Source organism: Schistocerca gregaria, chromosome 8 (genome assembly GCF_023897955.1).
Source record: "Schistocerca gregaria isolate iqSchGreg1 chromosome 8, iqSchGreg1.2, whole genome shotgun sequence".
Taxonomy (NCBI): domain Eukaryota; kingdom Metazoa; phylum Arthropoda; class Insecta; order Orthoptera; family Acrididae; genus Schistocerca; species Schistocerca gregaria.
The window spans coordinates 161918159-161939024 of NC_064927.1; the positions used below are offsets into that span (position 1 = coordinate 161918159).

Genomic DNA, 20866 nt, shown 5'->3' on the forward strand with positions numbered 1-20866 from the left:
AAAAATGTATACTGCCCCAGTGGCTCCATTTCAAAACCGCACATAAAAGCAGTCGTACATACTCTAATTCACGTTAAATGACTGTATCAGTTTGTATATACTTACTTTCATTGTCAGTGATCTCCTCAATATGATCACCTTCCCCCCCCCCCCCCCCCTTCTAAAAAAAAGGAGAAAAAGTCACAATCTTATACAATTACGAAACACACACTCCCGCGGACTGTTGCTTTGAACGCTGTAAATGACTGCTATAATGTTCTACATTCGTTGAAGTACCTCAATGTACAGTTATAGAGGTCTTTGTCTCGCAATAACATCGGTAATTTCGTGCGAAGGCACTCGTACTTCAAATAAAAGATAACAATAAAATGGTGGTTTCAGTCGGAAACCACTGGTGTTCAGAGGGCTAAACGCTCCTTTCGGAATGAGTAAATTCCCTGCCATGTTATTCTCGTAATCTACAAATTATCTACCGGCGATGCTATCTGCAGGTTACCAGGTCTGTATAACTGATACTGAAAATGATCTACAAAGAGCAGCATCTCATTTACAAAGTATCTGTGCTTTGTACAACTTGCGTATACCACAGAGTGAAACACATTTGGCGGCATTATGTGGAGAAAAGAATTAGGTCTAAAATCGTAATAAATGAAAAAAAAATTGTTGGCAGGAAAAATATATATTAAACACTAAGGATGTAGTATGTCGTATTAAGATAATACTGATTTTCATCGTCAGACAGAAATTTAACTTAATGAATGGTACTATTAGACGAACGTTTCAGAGAAAGGCGGGGAAGAAACACTCATACACATATCCTAATGGCTAATGCCCTGTAAATCTAGCCACTCTCTTCTGTCATTGACAGTTCGTTTCAGTTCCTTACAATCGTCACATCCCACCCTTCTCGCGAAATCCAAAATATTTCATCCTAAGCCGTCATTTTCCTTTCTTTCACAGCACTTTCCCTTCAACAACGTTAATGATGAAAGTGTTCTGTCTGATGACACATCCAATAAATTTTATTTTTCTCCTTTACATTTCCTTTAATATTATTCTCTCTTCGTTGACTTCCTTTAAGACTTCCAGGTTGTTTTTTTTCGTCCAGCTGTTCTTGTTGTTTTACAACGTGTCCGTATTTCAACACCTTCAATTTGATTTCTTTCAAATTTACTCGGAATTCAATTTTCACTTCCATAGAGCAGTATTAACCTAACTAATGATTTTTCGAAGGATTTTCCAATATATATATTCGTATGTGTGCTGATTAAAAAAATTTTCTCAGCCATAAATAGTGTGGCCGTGTGGTTCTAGGCGCTTCAGTTTGGAACCGCGTGACCGCTACGGTCGCAGGTTCGAATCCTGCCTCGGGTATGGATGTGCGTGATGTCCTTAGGTTTAAGTAGTTCTAAGTTCTAGGGGACTGATGACCTCAGAAGTTAAGTCTCATAGTACTCAGAGCCATTTGGACCTTTTTGAATCAGATATAAATAGCTGTTTTGCCAATGCAATCCTGTTCACTTTCATTAAACGTCTGTAGTCCTCTGTGATTATAGTACCGAGATAGGAAAATTGTTTCTCCTGATCAATTCTGATGTCATCAGTTTATATGTTGATTTGAATGTTTCCCATATTTCTCTGTACAAACATTACTTTCACTTTCCGTTTGTTCACTTTTAATTTCTGTAGTTTATGAGTTTGTGACAGGACTTCAAGCGTTCTGCACATTTCTTTTTCGGAGTCTGCAAGTATTACGCAGTCATCAGCAAATCTGATACAATGTATCCTCCCTACTCACTGGTATATGGGAAGGAAACATTCCTAAAATTTTACGAAACATTGTCACGCCCATTTGCAATCTATGGCAGTTAAAAATTAATAACAACAAAATAGGAGAACCGAGTGGTGGAAATGAACTTTCTCAGCCCCCTATCGTGATACATAAGGCCGAAAATTAAATTAAGAACCAAGAACATAGATTAGGATGAATGCTTCAGTCATGGACTGTGCGGCTGGTCCCGGCGGAGGTTCGAGTCCTCCCTCGGGCATGCGTGTGTGTTTGACCTTAGGATAATTTAGGTTGAGTAGTGTGTAAGCTTAGGGACTGATGACCTTAGCAGTTAAGTCCCATAAGATTTCACACACACTTGAAAATTTTTTAAGGATGAATGCCTTTCAAACGAATGGACAGAGGCGTGAGAAAGAAAATGGAAACAGCACATTAGGAAGATGAAGGATTACCGAAAATATTGTACAAGTGCAAACATAACGTATAGCCTTGATAACGGTCCCAATTCGGGGAGAAAGGAAATCCACAAGTTTCTCCAGATATGACGTATCCAGCTGGAGCCACTCATCCGTGGTTATATGCAGTACGGTAGGCCACCAATCTGTGGTGATGCTGACTGCCACGTTGCACCGGACGTTCAAACACTTACCAGACATTTTCTGCGGGATTAAGATCGAGTGATGCAACGTGCCATTCGACGTGCGACAGAGTAGCTGGGTGTTCGTCAAACCAAGAATGTATGTGGGTAGCCCTGTGAACACGGCTCTCCTCTTGGAAGACGGGACTGTCCAAAGCACACTCATCATGAAGACATAGAAGAAACGGAACACTTGGTCACCGAGAATTTTGAAGTACACGTCCTGTTACATGTTCAAGGAAACCGTCAATGTGGGGGCCCAAGTCATGCTACGAAAAACACCCAAAAAGCTTCACTGAACCAACTCCGTCCTGAACGACAACCTCCACAAACTGCAGGTTAATCGCCTCCTTAGGTTGTCGCTGCAATCGACCCCTTACAAAAAGGCAAAATAGCGACTCGTTGGGTCACAGTGCACGCCTACAGGGAGGTACTGTTTACCTACTGCGTTGTTTGGCCCATCGAAATGAAATGTACGTATGGCACTGTTAGCGGGGAGGCCATAGCTGGGAAGTTCGCGCGTCTGATGCAAGTCTTTTCATTTGAGGCCGCTACGGCTATTCGCGCTTCGATGATGAAATTGTGATGAGAACAACACGCACACCCTCAGTCCCGAGCGGAGAAAATTTCAGACCTGGCCGGAAATCGAAGCTGGGTCCACCTGATTGAGAGTCAGCAACGCTAACCATAAGTCTAGGCGCTGCTGACGACCCACTGAAGAAATGCAGCTTTTTTATGCTGTAAGTAGGCTGTTTAGGTTCTTATATTGGTAACGCCGCTGCCACGTAGCGCTCTGTATGAAAATCACTGGCTGTGCTGTGTGCAGTCAGTGGCTGGTTGGCATTGTTGTAATACTCGCCATTGTAGCATTGGGCAGTTGGCTGTTAACAGCGCGTAGCTTTGCGCAGTTGGAGGTGAGCCGCCAGCGGTGGTGGATGTGGGGAGAGAGATGGCGGAGTTTTGAAATTTGTCAGACTGGATGTCATGAACTGATATATATATATTATGACTATTAAGGTAATTACATTGTTTGGTATCTATCAAAATCTTTCATTTGCTAACTATGCCTATCGGTAGTTAGTGCCTTCAGTAGTTAGAATCTTTTACTTAGTTGGCAGTAGTGGTGCTCGCTGTATTGCAGTAGTTCGAGTAACGAAGATTTTTGGTGAGGTAAGTGATTTGTGAAAGGTATAGGTTAATGTTAGTCAGGGCCATTCTTTTGCAGGGATTATTAAAAGTCAGGTTGCGTTGCGCTAAAAAAAAATATTGTGTGTCAGTTTAAGCACAGTAATTCATCCGTTTTTCTAAGGGGACGTTTCAATGCTGCTGTAACCAACGTCTTTCTGCGTGATACCCTACTGCAAACATCTTCAAAGGCACATTTGCACGTTGCGCGGTTATTTAGGAAAAAGTCGTAGTTATAAGTTGACAAATAAAGATACATCAAAAAACCACAGATGAAATCCACGGCTATGCAAGCATTGCCTGCAGCCGCTGGAAAACAGAGGAAGAATTACGATCGTCAGATAACGAAACTATAGGTTGCTTTTTGTTGGATAGGTCCTGTACAGATCGGACGAGTGTGGCACACCGCCATTAACATTGTATTATTTCAATATTTTATTCACGAGTTGCAAACACCGGCGCTCGTAGTCACATGATGCAAGTGTATTTTTAAACTATGTTTCTATCTCAGAATATAATTATTACTAATCGGTGTTTGTTTTATTTTGTGTCACTAGTTATTTGTAAGATTGTTGAGTGTCTTGGCTTGGCAAAGAAAGGATCCGTAAATTGAAAAGATAGTCGTCCAGCATGAACCATCGACGTCTTCGGATGCTGCTGATCTGAAATGCGAAGTCCGATATAAAAGATAAAAGGTGAATCTGCAAGTGCGCGGTCATAATTAAAATAACGAACAAAGATGCCTTGCCCAAGCACATAAAAAAGCAAATTTTGTAAGATATAAAACATAAGTAATATTACGTACTGTTGCCTCTCTTCAGATACGAACAAGACCAATTTATATCTATAAATCCTTCAGCATACAATTCTGTACGCGATGTTTGCTCGGAAGTGATCGATATGGAGTTGCTTTCATTGACAGCAGCAGTTTGGGCAAGGTTTGCATCTGTTATTAACAAGGATTGGCACTCGTATCCAGTACCTTTGTGCTCTTAGTAAGCACCACACTATCTCCTTCATAAAACTAAACTGCGTCCGAACTGGCCTTGGAAGGCCCAGCGGTACAGACCGGCCGCCGTGTCGTCCTCAGCCCACAGGCGTCACTGGATACGGATATGGAGGAGTATGTAGTCAGCACACCGCTCTCCCGGCCGTTTGTGAGTTTACGAGACCAGAGCCACTGGTTCTCAGTCAAGTAGCTCCTCAATTAGCCTCACAAGGGCTGAGTGGACCCCGCTTGCCAACAGCACTCGGCATACCGGATGATCACCCATCCAAGTGCTAGCCAAGCCCGACAGCGCTTAACTTCGGTGATCTGACGGAACCGGTGTTACCGCAGTGGCAAGGCCGTTGGCACTATCTCCCTCATCACAAATTATATTCACGGTTACCACTGTCATTCATCGTGGTTCAAAAAAATGGTTCAAATGGCTCTAAGCACTATCTGAGAGGTCATCAGTCGCCTAGACTTGAACTACTTAAACCTAACTAATCTAAGGACATCACACACATCCATGCCCGAGGCAGGAGTCCAACAAGCGACCATAGCAGCCGCGTGGTTCCGGACTGAAGCGCCTAGAACCGCTCGACGACAGCGGCCGGCCATCGTGGTTCGTACTATTGAAAATATAAGAATTAGTCTATACATATTTGCTGGTCTCAACGGCGCAGAATCCGAAAAACGCACCATTTTGTCGAATAACAAACAGTGAGTATGAATCATCTCTCTTGGCAGCGTCAGTAGCAACGTCACATGAGAGTCAGAGATTCCGAAAAGCGGTGCTCGCTGACGGGCATGTACTGTGCACGGCAAAGATAACTCGGCTTGCGAACGTTACTCATCACTGTGAATGATTAACGCGGAAACGATAAAATCGTGCTTTACTTGCGGCACAGTCTGCGTTGTTGTGTGGCATCAGTTCATGGAACGGAGTACTGACTGGGCAAAGACAAATCCATCAGCTATCTACCTGAGACAGGAGTGCAGAATGTACTTCCTCCATAAATACTCCAGTTACGTTACATGTGCTCCACGACAAGGTTAGCGCTACAGAGATATAAAAGATTGAGTTTTTACCTTCTATTGACGTTACTGAAAAAATGGTTCAGATAGCTCGGAGCACTATGGGACTTAACAACTCAGGTCATCAGTCCCCTAGAACTTAGAACTACTTAAACCTAACTAACCTAAAGACATCACACACATCCATGCCCGAGGTAGTATTAGAACCTGCGACTGTAGCAGTCACGCGGTTCCGGACTGAAGCGCCTAGAACCGCTCGGCCACAGCGGCCGGCGACGTCACTGAACTCATTTTTAAATAAGGCATGTGTAGGGTTCTTTAGATCAATAAACCAAACTTTCGAACCTTTTACCTGGTTCTCCTAGTGATGGTAAACGAAGTGATTACTATTTATGTTCATCAGCAAAGCAGATCTGGAAACAAAATTTGCGTGTTGTTGTAACTACCTTGAAGTAATTTAAAGCCATATTCACTGTTTTAAAAGTATGCAAATGGTTTTATGACTGGTAGCTGTCTCTCATAAACCTTTTCAAATATCATAATTACAAGTTGTTAACAACTAAGACATTAGTATGCTGTGAGAAGAAAGGGCCCCTTCACTGATGCAAGTGACCTCTTGGCTTTTCCATATAATCATTAGCGTGCCAAACAGAAAATCTGGAAACAACCTTAAGGAGAAACATATTATCGAGTGGTGTGCTGCTATGTTAAAATGACAAGCCTAATCGATAAAAGTTGATTGCGAATTCTTCTCTTCGTTTCCATTCTTATGATGCCAACTACCACGAGAAGAAACGTGGAATACGATTTTTAGAGCAGATGAGTATCTTGTTTTCGTTCTTCTATGTTTTATTACCTGCCTCCGGATCTCATCTATAACTTACATAACGCAAAATAAAGTTTCTCACCTCGTTTTTCTGCTGTATGTGAAAGCTGATGTCCAGAATTACTGTAGTTATCCGGCCGCAAATTAGTTAATGCTACGAGTGCGAAGTCGAGGCGGGTCGCTAGTCAAGAATAAATCCATGTTGCATTCTCAATGCGAAAAACCGGACTCATTCATAGGCGCTGGAAAGGAATGAAGCTCAGATTGGAGAGGGTGGCAGACGGAGTCCCATGTGTCCGTTTAAAAGGAGGTGGTTCTGGATAATATGAATTGCACTCTGAACGGCTGGGATTGGCGACAGGAAAACCAACCATTTATGCTTTTCTTCGTTGGATTAAGGGGGGAACAACTGGCGATCTGTTCTCCAGATTGAAGTCTCTCAGTTTAAATTTCGATCTAGAGATAAACGTGAGAAACACTAAATTAATGGTTATTCATCGAGAAGGTTAAGATCAGATCCAACTTAGACGTAGCTCAAAGGATATGAAGGTAGTGAATCATAATGTATATATAGGTTATCTTATCAATGACACAGAAAATTGTCATGAGTAAATGAAACGAGGAATCGTACTTGGCCGAGCTGCAATGGTTAAACTCACTGAGATATGGCAGAGCTATGCACTACTCAAAAAACTGGCATGCGCTTGATAGAATCGTAGGTGTTCCCTATGTTCTTATACGACTACGAAGCCTGGACTGTGAAAGCTAGTGACAACAGCCGAATTGATGCATTCGAGATGTCACGTTGGAAGAAGATTTTGTGCTTACCTTGGACGGAAAGAAGAACTACTGCTTCTGTTACGAAACAACTTAGCATCACAAGAAGTTTGTCTTTCCATGTCTTCCAAAGCTATTCCAGTTCCTTGAGCAGAGAAGGTGGAAATTTGGAAAGAACTATCTTGCAAGACAAAATCTGAGTCAGAAGATCACACGGAGGAGGCGCAAATAGTTGGTTGGATCAAGCGGAGAAAATTACCGGCCTACTTCTTCACGTTATATTAAGAAGAGTTGAGGATCGCTGCGGATGGAGGAATCTATTCGTAGATCCAGTTAATTAAGAAATGAATGAAGAAGTGAGGTCATGATGAAGATGATGACACTGCACTAAGGCCCTTCTGTTCACTCTAGCGGAGGAGGAGATTAATGTGTAACGTCCCGTCGACAACGAGGTCATTAGAGACGGAGTACAAGCTCGGATTAGGGAAGGATTGGGAAGGAAATCGGTCGTGCTCTTTCAAAGGAACCATCCCGGCATTTGCCTGAAACGATTTAGGGAAATCACGGAAAACCTGGAATCAGGATGGCCGGAGACGGGTTTGAACCGTTGTCCTCCCGAATGCGAGTCCAGCGTGCTAACATTCGCTCTAACGATCCACAACATTCGACAACGACCGCTTCGTGAACACGTTGTTGCGCACGATCACTGATTGTGATGGCGGCGGTTTTCCCTTAATCGAGGCTCTTTTGGCACATCCTTGATTTGGAGACACGTGAAAAGCCGAGGGCGCACAGGAGCTCAGGGATGGAGTATCCTACAGATCGGACACACACTGCCTGCCCACGATCAAATGCACTGATATCGCGTTCCTAGACTGCTCATTGACGAAGATCCTACGACATCACGGCCACGTGACACGTCGGGCTTTTATTTTCTACATCTACATGGATACTCTGCAAATAACATTTAAGTGCCTGGCAGAGGGTTCATCGAACCACCTTCACAATTCCCTTTATTCCAATCTCGTATAGCGCGCGGAAAGAATGAATACCTATACCTTTAAGTACGAGCTCGGATTTCCCTTATTTTACCGTGGTGATCGTTCCTCCCTATGTAGGTCGGTGTCAACACAATATTTTCGCATTCGGAGGAGAAAGTTGGTAGCTGGAATTTCGTGAAAAGATTCCGTCGTAACGAAAAACGCCTTTCTTTTAATGATGTCCAGTGCAAATCCTGTATCATCTCTGTGACATTCTCTCCCATATTTCGCGATAATACAAAACGTGCTGCATTTCTTTGAACTTTTTCGATTTACTCCGTCAGTCCTATCTGGTAAGGATCCCACACCGCGCAGCAGTATTCTAAAAGAGGACGGACAAGCGTGGTGCAGGCAGTCTCCTTAGTAGGTCTGTTACATTTTCTAAGTGTCCTGCCAATAAAACGCAGCCATCCCCACAATACTTCCTATGTGTTTCTTCCAATTTAAGTTGTTCGTAATTGTAATATCTAGATTTTAGTTGAATTTACGGCTTTTAGATTAGACTGATTTATGGTGTAACCGAAGTTTAACGATTTCCTTTTAGCACTCATATGGATGACCTCACACGTTTCGTTATTTAGGGTCAACTGCCACTTTTCGCACCCTAAATCGTTTTGCAGTTTGTTTTGAACTTCTGATGACTTTGATAGTCGATAAACGACAGCGTCATCTGCAAACAACCGAAGACGGCTGCTCAGATTGTCTCCCAAATCGTTTACATAGATAAAGAATAGCAAAGGGCCTATAACACTACCTTGGGAAACGCCAGAAATCACTTCTGTTTTATTCGATTACTTTCCGTCAGTTACTACGAAGTGAGACCTCTCCGACAGTAAATCACAAATCCAGTCACGTAACTAAGACGATATTCCATAATCACGCAATTTCACTGCGAGACGCTTGTGTGGTGCAGTGTCAAAAGCCTTCCGGAAATCCAGAAATACGGAATCGATCTGAAATCCATCAATAGCACTCAACACGATATATGTTCTAAAATCCTACTGCATATCGCTGTTAACGATATGGGCCTGTAATTTAGTGGATTGCTCCTACTACCTTTCTTAGTGTGATCTGTGCAACTTTGCAGTCTTTGAGTACGGATCTTTCGTCGAGCGAACGGTTGCGTATGATTGTTAAGTATGGAGCTAATGCATCAGCATACTCCGAAAGGAAACTAATTCGTATACAGTCTGGACCAGAAAACTTGCTTTTATTTAGTGATTTAAGTTGCTTCACTACTCCGGGGATGTTTACTTCTACGTTACTCATGTTAGCCGCTGTTCTCGATTCTAATTCTGGATTAATTAACGTCGTCTTCTTTTGTGAAGGCATTTCGGAAGGCTGTGCTTAGTAACTCTGCTTTAGCAGCACTGTCTTCGATAGTATCTCCATTGCTATCGCGCAGAGAAGGCATTGATTGTTTCTTGCCACTAACATACTTCACAAACGACCAGAATTTGTTTGGATTTTCTGCCACTTCTCGAGACAAAGTTTCGTTGTGAAAACTGTTATAGGCATCTCGCATTGAAGTCCGCACTAACTTTCGAGCTTTTGTAATAGATCACCAATCTTGGAAATTTTGCGTCTGCTTAAGTCTGGCATGTTTGTTTCGTTGTTTCTGCAACAGTGTTCTAACCCGTTTTGTGTACTAAGGAGGATCGGCTTCATCGTTTGTTAATGTATTTGGTATAAATCTCTCAATTGCTGCCGAACTATTTCTTTGAATTTAAGCCACATCTGGTCTACAATTTTATTATTAATTTCGAATGAGTGGAGATTGTCTCTCAGGAAGGCGTCAAGTGAATTTTTATTTGCTTTTTTGAATAGGTATACTTTTCGCTTATTTTTTGAGGATTTGGGGATTACTGTATTCAATCTCCCTACGACAACCCTGTGTTCACTAATCCCTATATCGGTTTTGATGCTAGTTATTATTAGCACAATTTCGGGTGATATTTTATGCTTACCTCCGGAAATAAACATGTATTTTCCCGGACTTATCGAGGGTAAATTAAAGTCACCACCAACTACTATCGTATGAGTGCGGTACGTGTTTCAAATCAAACTGAAGTTTTCATTGAATCTTTCAGCAACTGTATCATCTGAACTGGGATCCAATTATTATTTTATTCCGGTTGCCAACAATGTAGGCAAGTAGGCTATGTGCTGGCAACGGGCATCACCCTTTCTCTTCTCTCATCATCATCATCATCATCATCGTCATGTACTACGAACATAACATTACACTAAACACGCACCCATAGCACTCATCTTCACTCTAAAACACACATATTCTCGTAAATCCGCAAGAAAAGGGGCCAAAGTGCACGGACGAAGAACATGTGGGATTTCCAAGTCATGAGTGCGATACGACATTTACATTTTGTCATAGGACACGATGCTGTACTCTCTGCTGAATGGAGAATTTTTAATGTGTAAACAGAATTAGTCTTAAGATGTAACATTCGTCAATGGGTATATTATCTAACAAATAACAGCGGCGTTTTAATAAATTTATCATCAGAATTGCTGCGCAGTGATATTGAAATCGTGACATATCGATGTGCTTTATTTATCTGTAAATGTTTGAAGCAGCTGAGAAAGGCTGAGCCACTGAATTTCATTATTGTTTCACTTCGTTTCGTAATAAATGTTCATTTTTATAGACTGCTGCGTGCTTTTCTCACTCGTCTTATTGCGTTTAGTGCATCGTTGCAACAGACAAACAAATGAAAGAAGGTAAGGAAACCTAGAAAGAGCTTTTAATTTTCAGTATTTCATAGGTGTTTTAATGCTACACTACGCAATTTCAAATGCGAGTACTAGATTGAACGTGTGTCTCAAGCATTACTTGTTTTATATTTTTGTAGAAAGTTCAGAAACTTATTGCAGTGATATGTTCATGACTTTTGTATCAGTTACGATGTAGTCAAGATGTGCATGTGTGGGCAGTTACGTATCAAGTAATTAACAGAATCTTCCGTCGGTTCTTGGTAGAACAACATTATAATAAATGAAAATCGCCAGTTTGCTTTTGTTCTACAATATTACTTTTATTGCTAACCGGTTTTCGGCTTACAAGGCCATCTTCAGAGTAATATTGTAGAACAAAAGCGAACTGGTGTTTTTCATTTATTATCAAGTAATTGTATTGTGAATGCTTCGTTTTTGGGTGATACATTTATACAGAGGATACTGTTCTTTGCATGTCCTATAGCCTTAAGGTATTTATGTTTTGACGATACTCTGCCTTGGAAAAATACATAAACAAAAATACTACAGTATCACTACACGCGTAATATGTAATATACTGCCATTCTATTTCGATAATAAATGAGAGCTAACAAAATCATTGTTAGAAGAAAAACTTTTAATCTCTCTCTTAAGTAATTTTTGCTGCCAGACGAACGTGTTTTCTTTGCTAGTAAATGGTTTTAGCTAGTTTCTTTCCAAGTCATATTTCTGGTGTTTTCTAAGTTTTCCTTGTAAAAATGCTCCCCCAACTAATATGGGTTACGTTTTAAGGATGCTGATGTTGGGAATTCCAGAAGATCAGTTTAAGGAAACTTTTATTTCTGGCTGGATGCGGCCCGCCACTGCGTTAGCAGCAGCTGCGAAATCTCTGTTCCGAGAGCAGCACAAAATCTGGGATATATCCTCTTCACATTGCTGAGGATAAGAGGCGTTCAGTTTGGATCCATGTGGTGCGCGTGTTGATCTCTCCGCGGACTTCTAGACTGAGCCACACACAACTGATTTCATCAAAGTGCACGGGCCTGAAGATGGGGTCGACGCAACGTCGAAACTAGTAGCGAAGTAAATAACAAATCTTAAGTGCAGCGGGAGGAATTTCATTTTTAATAAAAATACACTTGAAACATCCGATAAAGATTTTCGTACTTGTGGTTTCCATTAAAGTTGCGATTTGAGCCCATATATTCCGAGCTACAACCGGATTATGCCGCAGACTACTCCATTGTTGGCCTAAAGTTTTCAGATTCTCTCAGTCCCTGCTTCGTATCTGAGAACGTTGGCCTATTCGACCGAAGAAAACAAAACTCCGCCCGAACAGGTCAAGAAGGCCCAACGGTAGCGACCGGTCGCCGTGTCATCCTGAGCCCACAGGCGTCGCTGGATGCGGATATGGAGGTGCATGTGGTCAGCACACCGCTCTCCCTGCCGCGTGTCAGTTTCCGAGACCGGAGCCGCTACTTCTCAATCAAGTAGCTCCTCAGGGCTGAGCGCACCCCGCTTGCCAACAGCACTGGACAAAACGGATGGTCAGCCATCCAAGTGCTAGCCCAGCCCAACAGCGCTTAATTTCGGTGATCTGGCTGGCACCGGTGTTACCACTGCGGCAAGGCCGTGATGAAAAGAAACTGATCTGAATTTCACCGATTGTAGCCCGAAGTCTGTACGTTCTGGTGAAGAGATCGGCTGCTTTGTGACCGCGCACGTAGTGGTGTACTGATTTGAAAAGATCGGCCGTCTTCTGCCGACGTCGGTCGACGGCGGGGTCAACGGACGTCGGTGCCACTGTGACCGCAGCTAAAACCGCAACTGGCGCTGAGCTCCGATTACGAATGCGCACCACTCCGCTGGTTCTGTCGAATTCGTCGTCTCGCCCTTCTGTACTGCCATGGGACTTTGTCAGCAATGTTTGACGATGGCCTGATAGACTCGGAAACATTTCGTATGGAAGCAAGGACATAAGAAGCAGCTCAGCACAGGCGAAGAGGGTATTCCTGCCAAGAGAAATCTGCTAGTATCACATGTCTTAATCTGAGGAAGACAATTCTGAGAATGTAAGTTTCGAGCACAGTAGTGAATGAACGACTGTGAGGCAACCGGAAGAGAAAAATGTTCAAATGGCTCCAAGCACTATGGCACTTAATTTCTGAGGTCATCAGTCCCCTAGAACTTAAAACTACTTAAACCTAACTAACCTATGGACATCACACACATCCATGCTCGAGGGAAGATTCGAACCTGCGACCGGTCTCGCGGTTCCAGACTGTAGCGCCTAGAATCGCTCCGCCACAACGGCCGGCCCGGAAGAGAACCGACGCGTTTGAAATGTGGAGATGTAGAAGGATGTTGAACATCAGGTGCACTGATGAGATAGAGAATGAGGTAGTTCTCTGCAGAATCGCCGAAGAAAAGAACACAAGAAAAACCTGACAAGAATGGATAGAATAATAAGAAACGTGTTACGGTATCAGGGAACAGCTCCCATGGTACTCGAGAGAGCTACAGAAGGTAAAAACTAAAGAGGAATACTAAGATTGGAATACAACCGACAAATAATTGAGGACGTAGGATTCAAGGGCTACCCTGAGATGGAGAGGTTGCCATAAGAGACGATTTAGAGGCGAGACGCATGAAGCCACTCAGAAGACTGATGACCCCAACAAAAAAACAAAAAAAGTATCTGTTGCAGTGACCTACATCGCTTGAGCACTCGTAACTTGTTCAAGGCACAATCACGTGTTACTGATTACGTCCTGTGACCCACGCTGAACTTCTTAAACTTCGAGTTTGGGTCCCTTCTACTTTGTTTATTTTCTTGTGCACTTTAGTGCAAGGTAGCAGATTTTGCATCTTACATGATGCTAAATCAGTACTAACACACCGAATAATAATTGATAATTGGCCCACCGGTAGGAGATGATGGACATAGAAAAGGAAGTTGTGTGTGTCATGTCAAACTAACGAGATGGCCGCAGAGGCTGGAACACGGCCGGAACCCCTAAGGAAGGTGCACCATCTTCCGTCTCCTTACAAGTCTCGGGTGGCATGTAAAATGGATGTCTGAAGGTTCTGAAGGTACGCCTCACCCGTAACTGTATCGTCAAAGAAGAATGGCCCAAACAAGCTCCGGCAAGACAACCCACACCACACATTTACTCCTAGCAAATTCACGGCTTTGTCTACATGGACGTTCGGATTTTCGGCGGTCCAGTAGATGCGATAGTGGCGATTTACTGTACCACTGAGTTTGAACTGTGCCTCATTAGACCACACAATCATCTGTGCAGACTCTTCATCGTTGCGCACCGTGTTAGTAAACCACTCGCAATACTTCATTCTACGATCTGGGTCGTCCTCGTTCATTGCGTGTAGCAATCGTGGGATGTAGCACTTCCACTCTGCTGTCTTCAAAATTCGCCGAACACTTGAGCGACTCACTTCAGTTTCACGGGCGCACTGTCTCACATACTTCTGTGGTGGCCGGCCTGTGTGGCCGAGCGATTCTAGGCGCTTCAGTCAAGAACCGCGCGACGCAGGTTCGAATCCTGCCTCGGGCATGGATGTGTGTGATGTCCTTAGGTTAGTTAGGTTTAATTAGTTCTAAGTTCTAGGGGACTGATGAGCACAGATGTTGAGTCCCATAGTGCTCAGAGCCATTTGAACCATTTCTGTGGTGAGCGAGTGAATTGTTGTAACACACAACGGGAGTTAGTTGGAGTTGTTACTGTTACAGGTCGTCCAGATCGTCGTTTGTGTACATCTTCAACACAGCCTTCAGCTTTAAATTTGTCTCGAATGCGACGAATCGTTAAACGTGTCGATCGCTCTGGTTGATACTCATTTCGCCATTGCCGTTGAACTTCATTAATGTTTTCGTACTTAAAATACCGCTTCAAAACTGATTTCCATCCATCGAATGTAAGCCTTGCGCCAGCCATGTTTACTCGAGTAACTAGGTGCAACTAAGAACAAAACACTGATTATCTGGCGACTGTCATCTGACAAAAGAAAACAATGCAGTACAACGCTTGTGTGGCGGCCGGAACTACAAACTATTATATTACCAAAGATGAGACAACTCTGTCAAATAGTTTGCCAGTTATGGTCTTTTAAACAGTGGATACATTTTTTTGGACCCCTCTGTATTATTGCATCTAGGACGGAGAGCTCTTCGGTCGGGTCGTATGTTTACCTGCGACATTGAAGCCTATTAGAATGTTCTTAACTGCTTTAACGACCTGACAAGTTGCTAGTAAAGCTATTAGGACTTCCACAGTGTGTACAACAATCAAAAAAACTTTTTTACTGTAATGATACCGCGCGTTTTCGATAACGGCCATGGGAGTCCAAGTGCAATAATATCGTGGTTGAGTAGTAAACGGGTGCTGCACGCATCAAATTACATCACTCTATGGATGTATCATTACTACCAGTAATGGCATCCATTCCAGTCTACAGGAAGTACGTAACAGCGAAGGTGCAGGACATGGTCCTCATGAATGTTGCCTTTTTGCTGCCTTCAGTCATGAAACATGTTGCCTTGGAAACAAATTAACATTTGATGGACAAGTTGAAGAGATCATAAAAAGTAGATCAGTAAATACAAAAAGCGCTGGCGCTGGCCAAAACAATGCCACTAGTGTCAAACATTCGCCATAGTTTGAGAAAGAAATTTGTGTGAATGTACGACTGGGGCACTACATTGTATGGAAGTGCATCGAGGACTCTGGGATAACCATAACAGAATAGGAGGACAGAATTTGGCACGGTATCCCCTAGGAGGTCGTCCAACAACTCTGTCGATCAGTGCTAAACCGAATAACTGCTTGCATAAGGGTCAGTGGAGGACAAGTGCGCTATTGTCTTGCTCAATTCGTGAAGCAAAAACAGACATGATGTCTTATGGGATAACAGCATTCAGTGATTTTATAATGTTACTTAAAAACCGTCTTGATTGCAATTTTTTTATGTAACTGAAATATCAGATCTGAAGATGGTTCTGAATGAACCGAAACCGGTCATATGAATAAAAAAAATTTTCAATCAAGACTGTTTTTAAGTAACACTACAATTCGTGAAGCTCTTTCTCTTGAATTAATCACTCAGTTTTTCTCAAATTGTAATCATTTGCTTGTCTATACAAGTACATCACGTCTACTGGTTTCCATCCCATTCGGATAATTCCTTCGTGGTGCGTGTTTTTTGTTTTAAAATGAGTAAGTAAGATAAATAATTAGAATAATAATGAATATTTGGATATTCTATTAGGAATGTTGAAAATATGTCGACACCACATTGTGTACAGCTTATTTTCCAAAAATGGTGTTTCATAAACTAACTTTATTACACATGGATATATTTGGCTTGAAAGCTTCTTTAATTTATGTTTTAATATAAGTTTCCATTTTTTAAAATTCATTAATTATGGAGGGTATTCAAATCATTACAAAAGCTGGTTATACAATTTTCATGACTGTTAATTACGTATCAACTTCTACATGAAAAACATTTTTATACATCATAGTTTCGAAATATTCCCTCTAAACCTATCATGCAAAAATGCCTTTCGGTGCGTATTTTCTATATTAAAAGTCGTAATGGACGCAATTTAAAAAAATAGATGTAGCAATATTTGGCCCCGTCTACACACCCTCCAAGTTCCATTAAGATTACATGTGGGACTGTTCCCTATACTGTCTGCCCCGGTAGCTGATAGGCCAGCCGGCACGTTAGCTCAGCGTGTTCGGTCAGAGGGTTAGCTGCCCTCTGTAATAAAAAAAAACTGAGTTAATCGATCAACGACGAACTTAAACGGGTGTCTTACGACGTCCGCCCCGAGCAGATGCAACGAACGAAAGCGAAAATAATGAGATTAAAAATTTAAAAAAAGTGGTGGTCAGCGCGACAGGATGTCAATCGTAAGCGCCCGCGTTCCTTTCCCTGATGGGTCGAAGATTTTCTACGCTCAGGGACTGGGTATTGTGTTGTCCTAATCATCATCATTTCATCCCCATCGACGTGCAAGTCGCCGAAGGAGCGTCACATCGAAAGACCTGCACCCGCCGAACGGTCTACCCGACGAGCAGGCCCTAGTCACACGACATTTATTTATTTAGTGACTATACTGCAACCCGGAATCCAGTACTATTTGAAGGTTTTCTAAGTAGCTGTTTTGAGGGGCAACAAAAATTTGATTTTCAGTATTCCGCATAGTTACCGAATTAATTCAAAAAGTAAAAAAGCTCTCATAACCTACTCATTAAGAGCTATTATCTTTTGTTAAAAGTTTAACATAATAAGACAAGTCTTACAGTTACAAACTGTGTGTTTGTCTTGAGCCAGGGTAACTGTCCGTGCACAAATACCCGGTTTTTATTCAAACAGTATTGGAGAATGAAAGAGCTTAGCGACTTCCTACGAACTTTACACATAATTTTAAACCGTTACGAAACTTTTTTCCCACTAGCGGTTGCTACAAAATGATAAAAGGAAAGCAGTTTACGGCTTACTGCATTTTCGATGTTAACGTGGTGAATGTTCAACATCAGGCATTAACTTTTAATTTATTATATCTTTTCTACGGACTCCACCCCCAACACAGTTTTCAGACAGCATCCACATTTACCGCTGAATGTACCTGCAAAATTATATCGTTGTACGGCGCACGCTTCCGGAGATATGACGTCATAGACATTTATGTGTTTAAAAAAACTAATTTCGACTTACAGTGGCGCGCAGTACAACTTAAACATCAGGCATGACGTTTTAATGTATTATTTCTTTACTGGCAACTCTATTTGCAACGCAATTTGCAGACAGTTTCCACATAAATCACTGAATGCACCTGCAAAAATATCATTGTGCGACAAATGGTTCAGGACATATGTCGTAATAAACATTGAGATGAGTGAAAAACTTGCTTTTACTTCAAATGAAGGGCAAATTACCCATAGCATATTCATCCATTGTTTTATAATGAGAGCAGTTAGCGATTCCCAACAAACTTTATAAGCATAATTTCAAATCTTTTCTAAATTTTTTGTCGTTTACGTGTTTAAAATCAAATATTTAGCACATTAACCCATTTGTAAAGTAATGAGATGTCTGAAGGCGCTTTATTTGTGGAAGTTCGATTCTTTAAGGAATCTAGGGTTTACTGGTTGAATTCTATTCAATAACTTATTGGCCACAGCGTTTCACAGCCTAGTATCGACAGGTATTATCCCATAACCCTAAAAGCGTTCAGGGCTTAATGAAAAAAGATGTACATTATTAAACGGATTTTTAATACGAGGGTTGCCCAGAAACTAATGCACCGCATTTTTTTTCTTAGTCGGAAACAATGCTACGAATTCGAAACGGTACATATGTGTTATTTGAAGCCTCTTGAGTGAGCGCGCCAAGTTTCCATCACGTCCCACAGATAGCGCAGCTGCAGGACAGTTTCAAATTGGCGCCTGTAGGCGATGTACGTTACGTGCCGTCATTGAATTTCTCACTGCACAGAAAGAAACTGTAGGGAATATTCATAAACGCTTGTGCAAAGTCTATGGAGCATCTGCTGTCAACGGAAGTACAGTTAGTCGCTGGGCACGGAGGGTGAGGTCATCAGAAGACGGTTCGACAGAGCTCCACAATTTACAGTAGTCGGGGAGACCACCCACGGCCGTCACAGCTGACATGTTGCAGCGAGCTGATGTCATTCGCCATTAAAGGATGCCTTTCGTGGAATACTTTCTGAGGACGATGAGGAGATGATTCATAGAGGGCACACTGGCTCCGCCACCAGGATGAAAAGTACTACCGCCAGGGAAAACCCGCCCTTGTTTCGTGCTGTAGGGAGGGTATGTAGATAAAGCCCCGTTCTTTCGTGTGTGTAATTCTCATTATATTCAATAAAGAATTGTTGAAGAAAAAAAATGCGATTCCTTACTTTCTGGGCAACCTTCGTAAAAGTTTATCTCACGTATTTCTACATAGGTCACAAAAGAAAGGCAATCAAATTGTGTTTCATCCAAGCTGAAATGTAGGCAAAATATCTCAGCCAAACCAAGGAGAAAGAAAACTGGCGTTCTACGGATCGGGGCGTGGAATGTCAGATCCCTTAATCGGGCAGGTAGATTAGAAAATTTAAAAAGGGAAATGGATAGGTTAAAGTTAGATATAGTGGGAATTAGTGAAGTTCGGTGGCAGGAGGAGCAAGACTTCTGGTCAGGTGACTACAGGGTTATAAACATAAAATCAAATAGGGGTAATGCAGGAGTAGGTTTAATAATGAATAGTAAAATAGGAATGCGGGTAAGCTACTACAAACAGCATAGTGAATGCATTATTGTAGCCAAGATAGATACGAAGCCCACACCTACTACAGTAGTACAAGTTTATATGCCAACTAGCTCTGCAGATGACGAAGAAATTGAAGAAATGTAAGATGAAATAAAAGAAATTATTCAGATACTGAAGGGTGATGAAAATTTAATAGTCATAGGTGACTGGAATTCGGTAGTAGGTAAAGGGAGAGAAGGAAACATAGTAGGTGAATGTGGATTGGGGCTAAGAAATGAAAGAGGATGCCGCCTGGTAGAATTTTGCGCAGAGCATAACTTAATCATAGGTAACACTTGGCTTAAGAATCATGAAAGAAGGTTGTTTACATGGAAGAACCAAGGAGATACTAAAAGGTATCAGATAGATTATATAATGGTAAGACAGAGATTTAGGAACCAGGTTTTAAATTGTAAGACATTTCCAGGGGCAGATGTGGACTCTGACCACAATCTATTGGTTATGACTTGTAGATTAAAACTGAAGAAACTGCGAAAAGGTGGGAATTTACAGAGATGGGACCTCGATAAACTGAAAGAACCAGAAGTTGTACAGAGTTTCAGGGATAGCATAAGGGAACAATTGACAGGAATGGGGGAAACAAATACAGTAGAAGAAGAATGGGTAGCTCTGAGGGATGAAGTAGTGAAGGCAGCAGAGGATCAAGTAGGTAAAAAGACGAGGGCTAGTAGGTATCCTTGGGTAACAGAAGAAATATTGAATTTAATTGATGAAAGGAGAAAATATAAAAATGCAATAAATGAAGCAGGCAAAAAGGAATACAATCGTCTCAAAAATGAGATCGACAGGAAGTGCAAAATGGCTAAGCAGGGATGGCTAGAGGACAAATGTAAGGATGTAGAGGCTTATCTCACTAGGGGTAAGATAGATATGCCTACATAAAAATTAAAGTGACCTTTGGAGAAAAGAGAACCACTTGTATGAACATCAAGAGCTCAGATGGAAACCCCGTTCTAAGCAAAGAAGGGAAAGCAGAAAGATGGAAGGAGTATATAGAGGGTCTATACCAGGGCGATGTACTTGAGAACAATATTATGGAAATGGAAGAGGATGTAGATGAAGATGAAATGGGAGATACGATACTGCGTGAAGAGTTTGATAGAGCACTGAAAGACCTAAGTCGAAACAAGGCCCCAGGAGTAGACAACATTCCATTAAAACTACTGACAGCCTTGGCAGAGCCAGTCCTGACAACACTCTACCATCTGGTGAGCAAGATGTATGAAACAGGCGAAATACACTCAGACTTCAAGAAGAATATAATAATTCCAATCCCAAAGAAAACAGGTGTTGACAGATGTGAAAATTACCGAACAATCAGTTTCATAAGCCACAGCTGCAAAATACTAACACGAATTCTTTACAGACGAATGGAAAAACTAGTAGAAGACAATCTCGGGGAAAATCAGTTTGGATTCCGTAGAAATATTGGAACACGTAAGGCAATACTGACCTTACGACTTATCTTAGAAGAAAGATTAAGTAAAGGCAA

The 20866-nt window shown here is 41.9% G+C and overlaps 1 protein-coding gene and 1 pseudogene across 1 annotated transcript in view; both read right to left on the bottom strand.

Moving 5' to 3' along the window:
- Positions 1–20866, bottom strand: part of LOC126285448 (leucine-rich repeat-containing protein 15-like) — a 90026-nt gene that overhangs the window by 57798 nt on the left and 11362 nt on the right. The window lies entirely within an intron of this gene.
- Positions 4850–4966, bottom strand: LOC126285684 (5S ribosomal RNA; annotated as a pseudogene).